General features: G+C 43.6%; 1 long non-coding RNA gene across 2 annotated transcripts; it reads left to right on the top strand.

Annotated features, from left to right (window-relative positions):
• The first annotated feature begins 2,691 nt into the window (after positions 1–2,691).
• LOC128136989 (uncharacterized) lies at positions 2,692–14,212 on the top strand. Of its 2 annotated transcripts, none has more exons than XR_008233529.1 (4): positions 2,692–2,885; positions 8,416–8,457; positions 9,390–9,583; positions 11,927–14,212. It is a non-coding gene; the product is annotated as an uncharacterized LOC128136989 (long non-coding RNA). The 2 variants fall into 2 exon arrangements; XR_008233530.1 differs by having other exon boundaries at positions 2,692–3,230.
• The last annotated feature ends 2,427 nt before the right edge of the window (positions 14,213–16,639 follow it).

Below are 16,639 nucleotides of genomic sequence, written 5' to 3'. Positions count from 1 at the left end.
ACTACATGTAATTAAAGTATTCATTAAAAAAAATTGATCATTAAATTAAATGGTTATTGAGAATGTTGCTGCTAAACAGCTAAGCAGATGATTAAGCAAAGCTTTGCATGAATATCCAGAAAAGCAAAAACAATGGTGGAAGTTGCCCTTCTCCTCGACAGGAACTGCAGTATATTCCTATTCACGCTGGAGTTTTCAGCTGTATCATCAGAAAAGAAAGAGCTGCAAGAGATCTGCCCTGTCATTGTGTTGCTAAGTGGTAAACAAGTTCACTCGGTGGTGCCTTGGCATGACATGTGCATGTTTTCATTGTCTGTAGAGTTACATGTGGGAATATGAGAGTCTGAAATGGCACATGAAGGTGTCAGTTGGGAAAGAAAAACAGCTTTTTTCTTTTTGAGGCAATGGAAATGTATTTCAGCTGAACTCTTGACTTGCTGAATTTTCTGTTTTATTCTTTTCATCTTTGAAAAAACCCTTTCTGTTTTACTTCCTTATGCATCCTTCAGCAAGATATCCCCAGCCAATGTGTCTGTCTGTAGCAGGGATTTTGTTTTCCTGACCAATGGCATCAGAACTGCAGCATTTGAAGTTTTATGGCATTCTCTGATTTAGTGGGTTTTTTTAAATGATGTATTGAGCTTGAGACCTACCTCTGTGATTGAAATGTCACTTGGAGTCAATGTGGCCACTGCTTGGGAGAGCAGGAGCAAGAAAGGTCAAATTAAAAAAAAAAGAAAGAAGGAAAGAAACAAAGAACCAGTGATGTCCAACTGCTTGGGAATAGTTGGAGGTGTCTATGAGTAGTTGTTTGAACATTCACAGCCTCCCATCCCCTTCCCGAACACATTGCCTTCTGTTGCAGCTAGAAGACACTAGCAATTTTTACCTTACTGTTCCAAACATTGTAATGGATAGAGGGTACAATTATTTTTGTGCATGCTTATAATAAGAGACAGTTATTGTTTGAAAAACCGTCCTCTCAATATAAAAGGAAAAAAGCCAAAAGGTAGCAAAAAGGACTTATCTTCTCACTGATGGATAATGCGGGCGTAACAACATCACAGATCCAAGCTGTGAAGGGAAGCCTATGGAAGTGGTTGGAGTTCATCCACCGCCTTCTGGATCTGTTTGGCTTTTGCAGGGTGTCTGGGCTTGTTCCTTGAGAAATGCAGTCTGATTGCAATAATGCAGTTTCCTTTTGAATATATTTGGGAAGCAGCTACTAAAGCTTCTGTGCTATAGCTGACACTAGTATCTGGTCAGAGAAACAGTTTATGTTGTTAGTTGTGCTCTGCCTGTTCGTGCACATTTAATCAAAATCTTTGTTTAGTACCTCACTGCTTTTGTTGTTGGCATTGTTTTTTCTGTGTAAGGTGCTAAAAAGGACAGCAGAGACAAACAGAGATTTAATTTTAAAACTGGAATTGGTCTCGAAGTAGCAGAAGAATCTGTATAAATCAAGCTGGTAGTGTTTTCTGATCATCAGTAACTGCCAACACTTTTCTCCCCAATCTCAATTAATAGTGTCCTGTAGAAGGCTCTTGTAGAAAGCTTGTGGCACTTGGTAGTAGTTCAACTGTCTTGTCTGTGCCATTTGCCAGAAAGACTCTGGGTTATTTTACTTGTTTGACAGGGTTTTGGATTCCAGGCGGTATGAAACATGAAAATGGCATAAAAGAGTTCTCTTAATTATTTGGTGCCTTTGATTAGAGAAAAATGATGCTTTTGTTGATCCCCATTTCCCAAAAGCAGCATTTTGGGGGAAAAAAAACCATTCAGTTTATCGATTTAATAATAAGCATGCTCTAGCCCCTGGGCTTCACCTCTGCCTGAAAGCATCTCTGACTGGGGAGGGAGCTGTAGTGTCTCCCTCTGCATCATTCAGTCTAAGGCTTGAAATAGTCACAAAAGATGTCAGTTCATACCAACCATCATACGGCCTGGAGGTGAACTTGTCTCTGTTAGTAAAGCAGCATAGATTTTACAAGAGAGATTAATGAAAGACATGTCTTCCTTTATATGCAAATAAAATAATAAAAGGAGGTAATAGACAATGGAGAATACGGAGGTCCTGGGTTTCTGTAGGACCAGTAAACTTTGCACTGTAAATGATTTCTTTAAGAGTGCTTTTGATGGTAAGGTTTAAACAAAGAGGGAAGGGGGACTTGCCTCCTGCTCCCTTGGGCAGGGTGAGGATCAGACAGCAAACCCTCTCTGCCTCCTTACAAAACATATGGGCAGGACGTCCCTGGAAATGCCACATGGAAGGAAGGGACGGTTCGTTTCTCTCCACTGAAGGTGTGGTGTGTTGGCCACGAGACCTCAATTGTGCCTTATACCATGCAAAGGCTCTGGGGGCTTCAAGAGTCTCAGACCACTTGAACATCGCAGTTACAACGTTAACCTAAACAACCTAAAAATTGCTGCCTGGCTTTTCTACCCTCCCCCTGGCAGAGTGCTTGTTAGCCTCAGACCCTGGCTGCTTTGGAGAACTGTCCAGAGAAAAATGTTTGCAGCGTTGGCAATCATGTTAGCAGTGAGTAATCAATCAGCTCCACTTGCGTAAACGGAGAGAGAGCGCGATTGATTACTCGCAGCTCTGCTAACGATTGCAGTACCCACAGGCCCCAGGGCTTTAGGACTTTAAATGGACTAAAAATTCATAGTTGCTGTTTGGATCTGATCACCCTTCATCCTACTCAGAAAGTTAAAAATAAATTAGTATTTTGGTACTGGGATGCTTATAAAAACAACCTTCTTCAATGCAATCCATAAACTCTCTCCGGTGAATAACTTGCTGAGTGCTAAGGGGAGCTCCTGATGCGGTTTTCATCTACCTATTCTGCTGCCACCTTCTGCATCTCTGCCAAACCTGGCCCGGAGTAAGTGCTACGAAGAGGGGAAAGAGCAGTTTTCTGTTTGTGTAACTGGTGTCAGATTTGACTGGGGAAGGAAATGCTAATGACACTATGAAAGCACGGTCTGTGCTCTCTGATAGTTTGTGTGCAGGGATTATCCCAGCTGCGCCAGGTTTATGCGCAGCATGATTATGCTGGAAGTACTTTGCAAAATTCAGGGAAACATTCAGGGGGAAGGAACATCTCTGGAAGATTTTGCTTGAAGGTTGGAAAACACAATCTGCCCAATGTCTTTCTTGCCTGGCCATCCTTTGGGATGGTGACGTTGTACTGAGCTGCAAGAGAAGGGAATATGCTCAGTTCCTTTCAGTGAGAACACAGACAGAAGTTTTCAAGGGAAACAAATACATTAATATTGTTGTAAGCAAGACAGCCAATTTGCTGGTAACTTTTTGAACAGTTTTAATGTAGTTAAGTCTGCTCTGTGTGGCAATAGCAGTATGGAGATAAAGCAGCTTTATAGGGCTGCATGTATCTTGCCGAACAAGATTACTTGCTTTTTAAATAGCTTCCAATACCTAAAATGACACGACTGGATTGGAGACAAACTTCAAGTAAATCTCCCACCTTCCATTAAGTTTCATTCTGAATCGAGTGCCTGCTCAAAGCAGATCTATCTTCACTGCACAGTAGTCTGGATAGTGTCTCTAATCTCTTCCTCCTCTAAATGCAAAATATTTCCCTCTGTAGCTTGGGTACCATCCTGCAGGGTGGTTACTCACCAAGGGAAATCCCACCTTCAGAAGGGCTCATATTGTAAACACCTCTGTGGGGCTGGAGCACCTCGGGTCTGAGAGCAGCAAGATAGCCCTGTGCGTAACCAGGGCTCTGCAGACACCCTCTCCCTGTTGCTCTTTCTCTTCCCTTCCCACAAATTCCCGGTTCATTTTCCCCCGTGGCTGTTTTGACTTGTAGCCTCTTGTTAGCTAGCGTCATTTTTCAGAATGAGCCCTTAAATTCGCTTTTGCAGCATGAATGTGTTGCTTGTTGGTTACAGTTAAGCTGATACATCTTTTGCTAAATTAAAGTAAAAATATTCTTCAGTGTTGCTTCAATTAACATGGTGTGTTAGCACTGACATCCCAATGACTAAGCGCAGTCAGAATTTAACTGATTTAATTTAAATGTCTTACAGCAAAGGAATTATCCAGGGTAAATCCGAACCCTGTGTCACTTTGTCCAATGCTTTATTGGTTTTGAATGCAAAATTAACTTATCAAAGAGCTTGCCAGCATCCAGACATTTTAACATCTTTAGATCCTTTAATATTTTTGAAACATTTCATTACTGAAACAAACATATGAAGAATATCACAGCTCCTGTATCAAATGGGACTTCAATTCTACATGCTCGGGGAGTGGTTCTGCCCTTCTTATCAAGGCTGGATAATGACTCATTCCTCCAGGATTACAATGCTACTCAGCCAGAGAAAAGGAGCAAAAACCAGATCCAGAGGGCAAAGTGAAAATAATAGCCTCTTCTGTATCTTGAAGTAAGCCAGAGATTTAGGAAACCATTTTTGTTATGTTGTAAATGTTTTATGGCTCTGGACTTTTCCATGCAAAAGGTTTCACTGTGTTAACACTGGGGTTTAATGTAAATCATCCTCAGAGCAGACTGTAAATATACACAGGGATGGAGTAAGAGGATGCACTGGCGAAAGCACCAAATATGTGAAAAATGCAACTGAGGTGATCAGCAAAATGCTGGAGCGAGGACTTGGCACATAGGGCTGGGGGGCATGGGGACCACTGGTGTCTTCCTCTGGCACTGCTTAACAAGGTGTTTCGCTTTGTGCTGTGTTACATGAGTTCGTTACCTCGGTTTCTTGGGCTCCAAGGCAATGGTTGTGCACATGTGAGAGACGGCAGCAGGCTGACTTTGGCTTCTATGTTGGTTTGAAACACTTCTCAAACTGTGCTATTTCGGGTGAGACCCCACTGCTGAAGCAGATCTCAGGGGCTTCTGCACCCAAGGGTCAATCTGGTTTTTTCCTACTGAATCAGCTGTGCTGGTAGAAGTTGCTTCGTCTCCCTGTGCAACTTGTGTCTCTCTTTAAGAAAAGCATGTTTCTGCTGGGTGTTAACATGCAAGACTGCTGTCCTGTTGTGTAGCTGTGACAAGGCACTGCGGTTTTCCTATGAGATAAACCAGCGAATATCAACAATCACTGTGTGTGATGGAGGAAATATAGAAGCTGATCACGCTAACTGTCTTTAAAAACTGCCAGCACCTTGCCTCAGCCAGCATTGCACAGTGAGGGAATAGTTACATCACTGTGCTGGGGAAAAGAAAACCTGGTGCAGATAATATTGAAGTTACTTTCCTTGTCACGTTTCATAGCACACTCTTAACAGCACCCCCAGTGTTCATGCATACATCTTCTAAATAAGCTTTTCTCCTTGGCTGCTCTTCCCCAAGGCAAGGGGAAGTGTAACGCCCCATCAAGAAAGTATGTGTATGGAAGAGTGAAGATGGCTTCTTTTGGGACCAGCACACCTCTGGTGCAGTCCTGGAAGAAGAAAAGAGCAGCTATGATCTCATCCGGGAATCTCCCTGGATTTGGGGGAACAAGAGACTCCCAACATTGCATGTGAGCTCTCACCACCTGAACCAGCCTGCCCTATGACAGCATTAAAAAGCAAGGTGGGCATTGCTCCCGACAGTCAATTTATCCCTTAATGATGGAGTGTATTGCCAGTGAAGTCCAAAAATCTGACAATTACAGTCATTCTTTAATTGTAACTTGAGTTGTATGCTTGAAAGGTTAGTCTGGTGTTTTAAGGCTGGCTACTTTATCTTTTAATTAAATGCCCATCAAACCTCTTTGATCTGAGGAACAAGAACTCATAAGATGCAGAGTCACTGCTCTGCCCAGGTAATTCTCAGTAATCCAGATTGTGTCATCCTGCAGCATGGAGATAATTTGAATTGAGGCTGCAGGTTGCTGTTGGGCTCCTGTCTGCTGAACTTGTTGATTTGCATTCCAAGAAGATCTTCCAGGAGATAATGGGATTTGTGAGGAAAGTTGATTTTACCTTGTTAACCGGTGAGGGAATAACTCATCCTCTGAACAAGAGGCAATGCAGGATGGTAATTACTCAGCCAGGTGGAAGATATCAGGGAATGGGGGAGGCGCAGCTGCCTAGCCAGACCAGCCCTGGTTTGTTCCCTGTTAGAGAAATGCCATCATAGAGTTTCTTTAAGTAATTCCCGGAGGCTAGGAAATGAGAGAAAATAAACCCCCAGTCCTTGATTGCCAAAATCTTGAGCACAATCGCAGGAAATCATGAAAAGCTTTGACTTTGTGAGATAAAATTCAGATAGCTTTGGGTTTCTTTTGAGTGTATTTTCTGAGGGTTTTGGACTCCTAGATCCAAATTTAAAGCTGCTTCTGGCACCCTAAGAAGCAGGAATTTTATTTTTTCTTGAAGTTAAGGGTTTTTCTTGTGATCGCCTGAACTGAAAAGCTCAAAACCCCCAGATAACACAAGGTTCGTAACAAAATGTTTGCAAGAACCTATCACCCCGAGGCATCCTGTCTCTGTTCAGTGGCATCCTTCCTGCTTGGGGCACCGGGGCTCGCTGCAGCGGACCCTGGCCCTGTGTTAATGCACCTCACAAAGTCTTTGCTTTGAGCTTCCGTCCCCTCTGATTCGGTGCTATATAATTGACACACGCGTGTGCCTGTTTCATGCATCTGAATGGGATGCTGCTGGGAAGCCCGTATACCCTGGAGGAGCCCCTGGGGCTCGAGCGGAGAGGCAGAAAGGAGGAGTGGAATAACAGGAGTACATGGAGTAGGAAGAGATGAGAAAGAGAGGAGCAGCCAATGCTCAGCAGGGTCCTGGGCAGCGGGCAGCAGTGCTGAGGAGCTCCCGGCAGCCATGGTCTCTGCCCAGTCTATCCCCTCCTTCCTCCTCCTCTTGGCCAGATGTTTCCAGCCCCGGCACTACGTTGGTTACCCCTGCCTCACCTCTTGGACCTTTTTCAGGCATATCCTCAACTGTGCTTCTAGCAGTTCCCAAGAAATGCCTTCCCTTTCTCCTCACCCTTCCTATTTCCCAGCTTGACAACCACTTCATAAAAATGTATATGAGACAGCAGAGTCCAAAACGAGCTTAGGCATTGACTATTTATACACATAAATATGTGAGTCTGTGTGTCAAGCTGTTCTACAGAAACATGTTTATTTTTAAAAAGGAGCCGTCTTATTTGCTCATTCCTCAGGATAACTTCTCTCTCCATCAGAACTCTGTGCCCAGTGCCCAGCAGGCCAAGTTCTCTCCTGGAGGAGTCCCTCCAAGGGCCCTTTAACAGGAGTACTTGAGTACCTACCAAACTTCAGTGGATGTCATTTAACGTACATCACGGGTTAGGTTGTAGTGATGCTTCACACCTCCTCTGAGTGCTGACCCAGAAGGTGTATGGAGGGCTACAGAAGAATGCTGGGTTTTGATAAATGGCTGATCTGTTTATAAGGTTGCCCCATCCATACAGCACCACACAGCTTGTGTTGGTGATAACTACCATGGTTGACTTCTACTGCAGCATTATACACTCTTTTCCTGCTGTTTGTAACATTTCCTTAGCATTAAGCCTGATGAGTTGGTTTTAAGAATCTGGTTGAGTGTCTTGACCATAAAGTAAATTAACAATCATCAACTTTGTTCATTCTGAAACCACCAAGGTTCCCTGTGGGTCTTCTGCTTTCGTTTGCCTGCAGTGGCCGCTGGATCTTCCTCAGCCTCTCGGAGGTAAAATCACATTTTTCTTGTCCTCAGGAGCTTCCTGGGTTTCTCCTCTCAGTCAATAGGGCAGGACAACAGTCATCAGTTACATGAAGAACTGATTGACATTATTCACATAAGCATTTGCAAAGCATACTGTACATCACAATAAATATACCTAAAATGATAGTTAAAACACTTCATTACATTGGTTAACCTTACAGTTAAATCATTCATATGGGATACTATCACCAGTGGCTGTCAAAGGTCAGCTCTTTCCTTTTATCTTGAAAGCCAGAGTCTGAGTTCACAAATGTCTTATAAGGACACAAGGTGCTAAAATGTCGTTTTTGTATAGTTCAGAGGTATTTCAAACTTGACTCGCTCCAAAGATAATTGTGCTTATTTCTCCATTAACAGGAACTTTACGCCCTTTGGTACATGAAAGCAAACCACAGCATAACTCTCAGATGAGGTCTTAACTGGCTTCTACCATACAAAATGCTCTCATGTATATTTTGTAGAAACTAACAAACTTTTTGATTAGATATCAGGTTTCTGTTTGTAGACTTTGATTAGATACTAGTGGTAAAGATAAACATTTTGATTTAGTCACCACTTCTAGCAAAAAACACACTAATACTCCTCCCAATGGGAAATGGGAATAAAAGCGAAAGTTCTCCTGAAGTCTTAAAACTTGTAGCTAGTCTAGAAAAACAACTTAATTGATGTTCTCCCTGACCTTTCTCATCTTTTCATTTCAGAGCAGGGAAACGGAGCCTTGAAGAGCTTTATGGCAGCAGGGTGTAAGTGTTCTTTGTGCTGTAGCTTTTCGTCGTGAACTCAAATATTAAAAACTGTTTGTGATTGCTTCTGGTATTAAATGTTAGAGTGACACCTATAATCACTTAACTTTGTCCCTTAAATATAAACTTTTAAGGTATTCTCTACCAAACTCCATGTACAGATTTTGACCTGTCAATTAGCAACCATGATGCAGCCACAGGAAAATTGTCCAGCATAAACAGAATCAATTCTATTGATTTCTAAGGGAAAGTTCACTTGAGGGATGGCTCACAAAGTCCTAAAAAGCATGATTTCAGTACTAAACATTTCTATGGTCAGGGCTCTTTTTTCAGCGATGCACTGTACGATGTTACTCTGATTTGAGCTGGACCCTATCAAGACTAATGGGTTTAACCACCACCTTTCATATGGCAGCTGTAAGAGACAGTGACCACCTGCTCCTGCTCCCCCCCAAAAAAACCCCCCAAACCAAACCAAACCAAACGAGTATTTTTTAGGACTTTGAAAGCCCAGAGCTTGGGTGGATGCTCTTTTGCAAAGTAGTATATGAGTGGATTTGCAGAAGAGAGAAAGAGGCACTGAACCTAGAAATGGTGTGTGTTGAGGTGAGCTTAGAAAGGGCTTTGGAGCCATGAGGAGGGGCTAATTTTCAGTGGTTTGATCCTTGTTTTTTTTCTTAAAATGCTGGACTTCATGTGGTTGTCACCGCAGTGGAGCTACCTGACCCATCAACTTCCCCTTAAATGAAATAACTTCCAAGGGTCTGAATTGTGACTAATTACTCAGGTCAGAAGTACAAGCAGTATGAGTGGCTTCTGTTTCAGTATCTGCCCATCATGCTGCTTGCTCAATCACCAAGGCCTCTGATCCTGTGGAAAGATATTAAAAACCAAGGAAGACAGCAAACATCATCACATATTTTTCCATGCAGGTGGGGTAATACCAGAGCCAACAGCTGATGCACACAAGGGAAGGCTCTGTATCGCAAATGCACCTGCAAACACATGCACTGGAGCCAGGGAGACCTCAGGACTGGCTCTGGGAGAAAAGACCCATCTCCTGCAGAGTCCTCTGGGGGTCACACCCCTCATCTCTTGGTTGAACTGATTTGAGTACTTGGAGCTGGTAATCACATTTGGCTTTATGGATTATGCTTTACAAAAGGACTGCTTTTTGGCACAAGTGTTACAACTATAATTCACTGTATAGGTTTTCTCAAATTCTTCCTTTCATAAATGCTACGTCCACTAGCACAATAAAATGAGGTGTCGGAGGTAGGAGAAACAAAGCCCCTTTGAGGACACCTGCCTTTATCCACAGGTGGCAGAAAGAGCCTTTTGATAACTTATTTCAGCCTCCCATGCCTGACTTTGAGATGACCAAAGGAAGGCGAGATGAGTATCACCCAACCAATAAAAATGTTGTACTGCTGCCAGTCTGCCCCCCATCCTCATTTCTGGCACAGCTACTGCTGCAAAGGAGTTCTTTATGTCAGTAACCTGTCCCCAGGAACAGGCACATCAATTCTTTAGTGCATGATCAACAGAGCCTTATCTAAGGGACAACTTACCCAGGACAGAGGTTTCTTTGCAGGCTTTACTAGTTAAGGTGGCTGGGCTTAAAAAGTTGGCTTATCATTGCACGCCATGAACACCTTATTAAGGAAAATCTGTCAGTTGTAGATACTACTCATTTATAAATGAGCTGACCTCAGAGGAGGAGGGTCTTATATTTCTTTTTGGAAGCATCTTGATAAATGTCACGTAATTCAAAAAGTCATAAATCCCCAAACTCAGACCCTGCCAGAAAAGCCTGAGTGGAAAGGGACGCTCCAATCCTCAGTTCCTCGGAAGCCTGCTGGTTTCTCCATGAGCTTCACTATGAAAAATAACATAATAACATAACACCATTTGTATTTAAAAGATGCATTTTGGAATGAAGCCCAGGAAACCCCCAAGCTCCCCTAGTCAAATGCTTGTCCACTTTTTCACAGATTCTGTGCTCTGTGAAAACGCTTGCATTTTATTGTTTATCTTAACACCTTCTTTTCCTAATTAGGTCTGCACTGTACAGCTTTCAGTCTGTCATGTTGTGAGATACAACTGAGACGGTGCGTTACACTGCAAAGGCAGTGGCTGCAGCAGTCTGAGGCGGGTGATGGAATCGTTCTAGAGGTTCTGCTTTGATTAGCAGAGAGGTTTAATCACAATTAGCTGACATAGTGCCAGCTGCAGTTCGGCCTGGTCTAAGCAGAACAGCCAGCATCGTGTCAGCTAACTCAGCGCTTCACACATGACCACATCCCTAATGAAGACTAGCCCTTTGGTGGACATCTGTCATGAAATTCTCCATCCTTCTCTCCTGCTCTCTCTTACATGCTGCGATGGACAAAATGGTTATAAATGGAGCATGAGTATAGATATTTGCTTATTGGTCTGGCTTTTCTAAGGCTCAAGGCACTGGGGCTGTGCTGCGCTTGGTGAAAAGCTGAACTCATTAGTGTAAGAGGAAAGGGGAAGAATGGGTCAAGCTTTCAGCAGGACTTCCCATCCCTCAGCCCCCACAAAGTGAGGATGGGATTGCTTCTCCTTCCCTGTTATTCCCAGGGGGAGCATGTTCTGTCAAGTATGCAATTTCCTAAAAATGTGGGGATCCTTGTTGGCCCGGGGTGCAATGTTTCTCTTACATTGCCCTAGCAGCCTGGGTAGTGAGCATACAGCCCTACAAATTGTTATGGCTCTTCATTCACCTTGATCCTTATTATCACAGAAAGTGACTCCTCGCTAGTTGACATTAGGTAAGGATTTCATCATTGAAACCTGCTGCTTTAAGATGTTGATGATGTCTCTCTCTCTGATTTTTAGAAAACAACTATGCTGGCTCCCCCCTCCCCCTGCCTTGTTTTCTTTTGTTTCTGCATTTTGTGCAGGCTTTCTGGTCCTAAACTCAACAGTCTACAGGTTCAGGTTTTTGAAGGTACTTAGACGTTGAAAAAAATCATTAAAATTAGGGGCCTTTTGAAAACATGGCTACGCTTCTGTCTTTTCCTTTAAGCTTTTAACTACTGTTAAACATTTGGCCCTTAAATCATGTTTCTGAAACCAGATTGAGCTCAGATGTAGCCCTTCTATTATCTAAAGCCTGTGCCCCACATTTTGGCAAATCAATCATTGCTATTCCTGCTTCGGAGCTGTGGAACAAGCTGTCAACTGATATTAATCAATCTTTGTCATTGCCCGTTTCCAAAAGTCATTAGCATGCTCAGCCTCACATTATATTCTCCAGCAGAAAAATAACACATTGTCAAGTGTACTTTGTTATGAGTTACTACACAAGTGACCTTATTGATTGCACATATGTAATAGAGGTCTGTATTTACCGAGAACCTTCAAGTTTTTGTGTTTGCCTTTATTGTATTTCCACTTTCTCTTTTTTTTTTTTAATATATTACTTTGTTTTCTTTAACAGGCAAAACAGCTGTTTCCAAGGAAATGAAGATAGCTGAGGAGCTGGTATGAATGTTATAAGTAAATGAAGATATCAAGTACATCTGACTGTTGGAACAGTAGGAAATGATTAATGACCCTTTAACACATTAAAAAACAGGTCTGACAACATATAGCTATTTCTGTTGTCACATAGTAACACTTTAAATTCCTATAAATGTGGCCACGGTGGAGTTGGCATGTGTAAAAATCTTTCTTCTTAGCCATCAAGGCTTTACAGATGGATTTCTCTTGCTAGTTTTTCCTCACGACACTTGGTGAAAGCTGGCTGTAGGAAGATACCCCCTTTCTCTTTTTTTTTTTTTCCCTTTTTTTTTCAGAGAAGAACAATTCAGTTTAGATAGGCCTTTGCACCATATTACTTGCCTGGCTTTGTTGTTGTTTCTCTCTGTGTGCCAAGGGAAAGAAGCGATGTATCCTCTCTGGCCTGATCCGTGCTGTTGGATGCCGCGGTCCCCAGAGCGACGCGGTGGACACCACCCTGCGGTGTGGTGAGGGGCTGATCCCCCCCAGAGGCTGCAGCCCCATCTCAGCATCCCCAGCTCCTGCAAAGCCGCAGGGCTCCCACACTCGCACTCTCTGCCAAGACATTTAATAAGGAAAACCTTCACGGGCTCCTGAGCACAAAACCAATCCAGTGCTGACGACGGGTCTGAGACCTCAGAAGATGGAGCTGCAGAATCCATTGCAAGGACTGGCGATTAATGTGTATTTCTTCACCATCAGGTGAACATGGAAACTTTAACAGCGTTGAAAGTTAGAGCGTTGCACTAGCGAGGGCCCTCAGGGGTCAGCGAATCCCATCCCCTGAAGCCATAAGCAAGCACACCATAAAACCCCTTTATAGATGGAACAGTCTTTATATTAAAGCTACCTATTTACAAAGCTGAATCAGAAGTGGGTCCAGCCCAGGATGCTTGTAAACATATTTCTCATTTCCAGAGTAAATCCACTTTGGGCAATAATAACAATTTTTGCCCTTTGTACTGGCTTCTCAATGTTTTCTCACAGTCCCCACCGTTGGCCAAGATCTCACACGCACTTGGAAAAAATACAAGCACTTGGTGTAGGCAATGGAGCACAAGTTAGATTTCTGGTGGATTTTTTTTTTAAACTTCATTGAGTAAAAAAACCCTACCATATTTAATAAGTAGGTAGCCTCACTCCCTTCCATTTCTAGATTGCCTTAAGGTGTAGCCTCAGGAAAAATACATTACAGACTCAAGTCCTGAGCTGATGAATGCTACTCTTATGGCAGTAAGTTCAAGATCTGAAACAAACTCTTAAGAGTTATCGCTAGCTGGAGACAGCAGCAGGTAATGGGAAGCATTCCAGGGCATTGCTGCTGAAAACCTCTTTCTAGCAGCTGAGGATCCACAAACCCCCACAGTACAGGTTTTGACATCAAGACACCCTCAGCTGGGAAAGAAAATACAACATTAGTCAGGGCTTCAACAGCCCTTCAATATGTCATCGGTTTTATTGGGACTAAATCTCAGTCAGGCAGGTCACTCTCCTGTATTCTCATCCAACGCTGTATTTTGCTTTAACTGGTTTATCAGGAGAATCAGTCTTGCTGGTATCATAAGAGTTCTGGTAACTCTGGAAGGAATTTCTGCTTCTGGCTGGTAGAAAAAGAAGAATGCAGAAGTTTTAAATCAGTTCACACAAGGACACCTTAAACTCTGCCCAGTGAAAGTTTCACAACATAATTTGTCAGTCTTTCCTGGGAAGTTTTATTATAAATACTTAGTAGGAGCTGTCGACACCGAAATGTCAAATTTCCTGGTCAAAAAACTTGTGTCGTCTTCTGTTATCTAGGTTTTATTTAGAAAAATGCACACAGGAGTTTCTGACATACCAGATCCAACCTCAGTTGGTGACAATAGTAGGTAATTGTCAGCAAACCACTTAGTGCATTTTAATAATGTCTGAAGAGCTTCCCAAATCCTCAGCCACGTCTCTCCCTAACATAAACATTTTCAATATTTAATTTGAGTGATGCCAAGGAAGACTGCTGTCCTCTTCTTGCCAGCCAAAAAATCGTGAACAGGTCTCGCAAGTGCTGGGGCAAACAGCAGTAGCGACCTGCCTCAATGGCAAGGGAGGATGGCTGTTGTGATCATCCACTGTCAGCTCTGCTATCACAGACAGAGAGGTGCAAAGAGCTGGATTTTGAATCCACTTTAGAGGGGTGGTTCCTCTCCCCCCCCCCCCATAGCTCTGTACTGTAGCAAATGAGCTTCGTCCTGTTTCAGCCAGCATAAGCTGGTGGGGCTTCAGTGATTACATATTTCATAGGCCATTGATTGAAGTGCTCTTACAGTCCTTTCCCCTCCTGAATGAATGTTTATCCCCTGGAGGCTTCTTCAAAGGACCCAGGGACAAAGGTTTCAACTTAAGAAAACATTTGTGCAGGTCCGCATAGGCAGCCTTGCTCTGCACAGCAGGTAAGCACGTACTTAAGCACGTTAGAGATTATGGCATGAAAACACACAGAGTTATATACATGCCTGAGTGTGCAGCTGGCTAGGGACAGACTGTTCTAAAATCAATTAGAAAATGATGCAGGATGTCCATGTCTGTATCTTGGCACCTATTTTATTTTCTTTCCATTTTTTTCTCTTCTGTTTGTGCAAGTAATCCATTAAATAACAATACCCAAGAAACAATCAGTACTGTGCCAGAAAAGGACCTTTTCCCTTGTGCCATTATCAGGTTTTCTTTCCCCCTCTGTGAGCATCATTCCTTCCACCCCCAGTGAGCTCCTAATGCCTTTCTGCTTGAATGCTATGGTTACTGCATTTCATCCACTGATTTTTAAAAACAAGGTTTTTAAATGCCCATTTCTGTCAGGTATTAAGTGCTGTCCAAGGCAGGTTTGATAAATAGTGAAATAAAATCAGACCTGATCTATGTCCCTTCTGCCAAAGAAAGGGGTGATATTTGCAGCCATTTGAATGGTGGTGTAAAGCACAGGGAGAGACGCTGCAGTGCAGACTGTGTGACGGTGCATGCTGCTGCACCTTTGCATTTCTGCAGCCTCTCCACGGGCTGTGCCATCGATTCCAGCTCTGTTTCAGGAGCCTGGGAGGGAGGGCAGTGGGTTGCATTGGGTGCACAGCAGCTGTAACTGGGCCATCAAGTGCCAAGATCGCCTCGGTCAGCATCCTTCAAGTGGGTGAAGCAGTGGGTGACTTCAGGGATGGGATGTCTTCTCAAAGGTGCAGCAGGATTGCTGAGATCTTTATCCCCAGCAGAAATGCTTTGTTGCCCATTAGGCCTCATGGGATAATAGACCACTAAATGTGTCTCTTGAAAATTTACTCCCTGTAGTCTATTGGAGACTGTGTGGAGGGAAAGCCTGTAGCCCCAGACATGCTATTGCCCATGATTACTGAGCTGGCTGTAGTTATTTCTAGGTAAAACATTAATCACGATGGACTGATTTTTTTAGGCATGGGATATGTGATTCTACAGAACTAAATTTTAACAGATTATTAATTAAATGCTGATTCCTGCCATTAACCAGTACTTTAAAAAGGTTTAACACAGCCTGTGTGAGGAAAAGTACTTTCATAATAGTGCAGTTTTCTATTTGTTATCTTTTCCATTGTCCCTCCACATTGAGTCGTGGTTATATTGTTATTTTCCTTTTGATTTTATTTGCCTTCACCCATCTTTCTAATTTCCCTGCCCAGAGTGGATGGGTAGCCCAGGCTGTTCAGGACACCCGTGCCTAGAAAATGACGGGAAATGGAAACAATTTGACCTCTTGGGATGAAATACCATGGGCATTGCTTTACAAACAACTGGGGAAAACTGGTTTGGTAGATTGCCCCTCCCTCCAATTAAAAAATGAAAAAACCCCCACCCAACAGCAAAGGCCCCTTATATGTCGAAGCACAAGAGGGCAGTGTTAGGTTGAATTGAGTCGCACAAGGGTGCGATTAGCCTGGGAACACTTTCTGGCTGATGAGTTTAGGCTATTCGTGAGGAGGCGTTGCTCGGGCAGTGCCAGGGTGAGGCCAGCTCCCACCAGGGCTGGGCGATGGAAGAGGCAGCCAAGCTCCTAAACCACCTTCTTCGCCCAGTTCAGTGTCAGCTGCCTTGCGACACTGCTGGGCAGGGCATTTTGGGGCACAGGTTTTGCTCTGGGGGTCCGACAGCCACCCTGACCCCCACGGGGGTCTGCTGTGACCTACAGTGCCTGTCTGTCTGTCTGTCTCTGCCCGCTGGGATTTCCGATCCTACCTCGGGCACAGGGTTGCATTGGTGGCACTTGCCTGAAAACTCGGCACAGCAGCTGCTTCGTTATCTTGCATCTGGTTTTAACAGGGCAGGAATGCTAATCCTTTCTCAAATCCTTCCCCTGGCATGGCTGGGGGTGAGACATCCCAGCTCCCACCGTCTCTGATGGAGCTGCTGGAGCATTTGTGCCACGTAACATCACGCAGCATCCACAGGAACAAGGCTGGTCCAACACAGGGGCTTGCCAGCCCCATACTGCGTCAGTAAAAGACAACCTCATTGTCAGTCGATGCCTTTTACAGGGCAATAAAAGAGAAGTAAAAAAAAAAATTATGCAAGGAAACAGCTGTCAGTGTATAAAATTAAAGGTGTCCTCCCAGGGAGAGGAGGGATGGCAAGAGGAACCTCTCCACAAAACAAGCAT

The sequence above is a fragment of the Harpia harpyja genome, chromosome Z, assembly GCF_026419915.1.
Source record: "Harpia harpyja isolate bHarHar1 chromosome Z, bHarHar1 primary haplotype, whole genome shotgun sequence".
NCBI classification, from domain to species: Eukaryota; Metazoa; Chordata; class Aves; order Accipitriformes; family Accipitridae; genus Harpia; species Harpia harpyja.
Note: the sequence above shows the minus strand (reverse complement) of the source record. Positions and strands in the feature narration are given on the sequence as shown.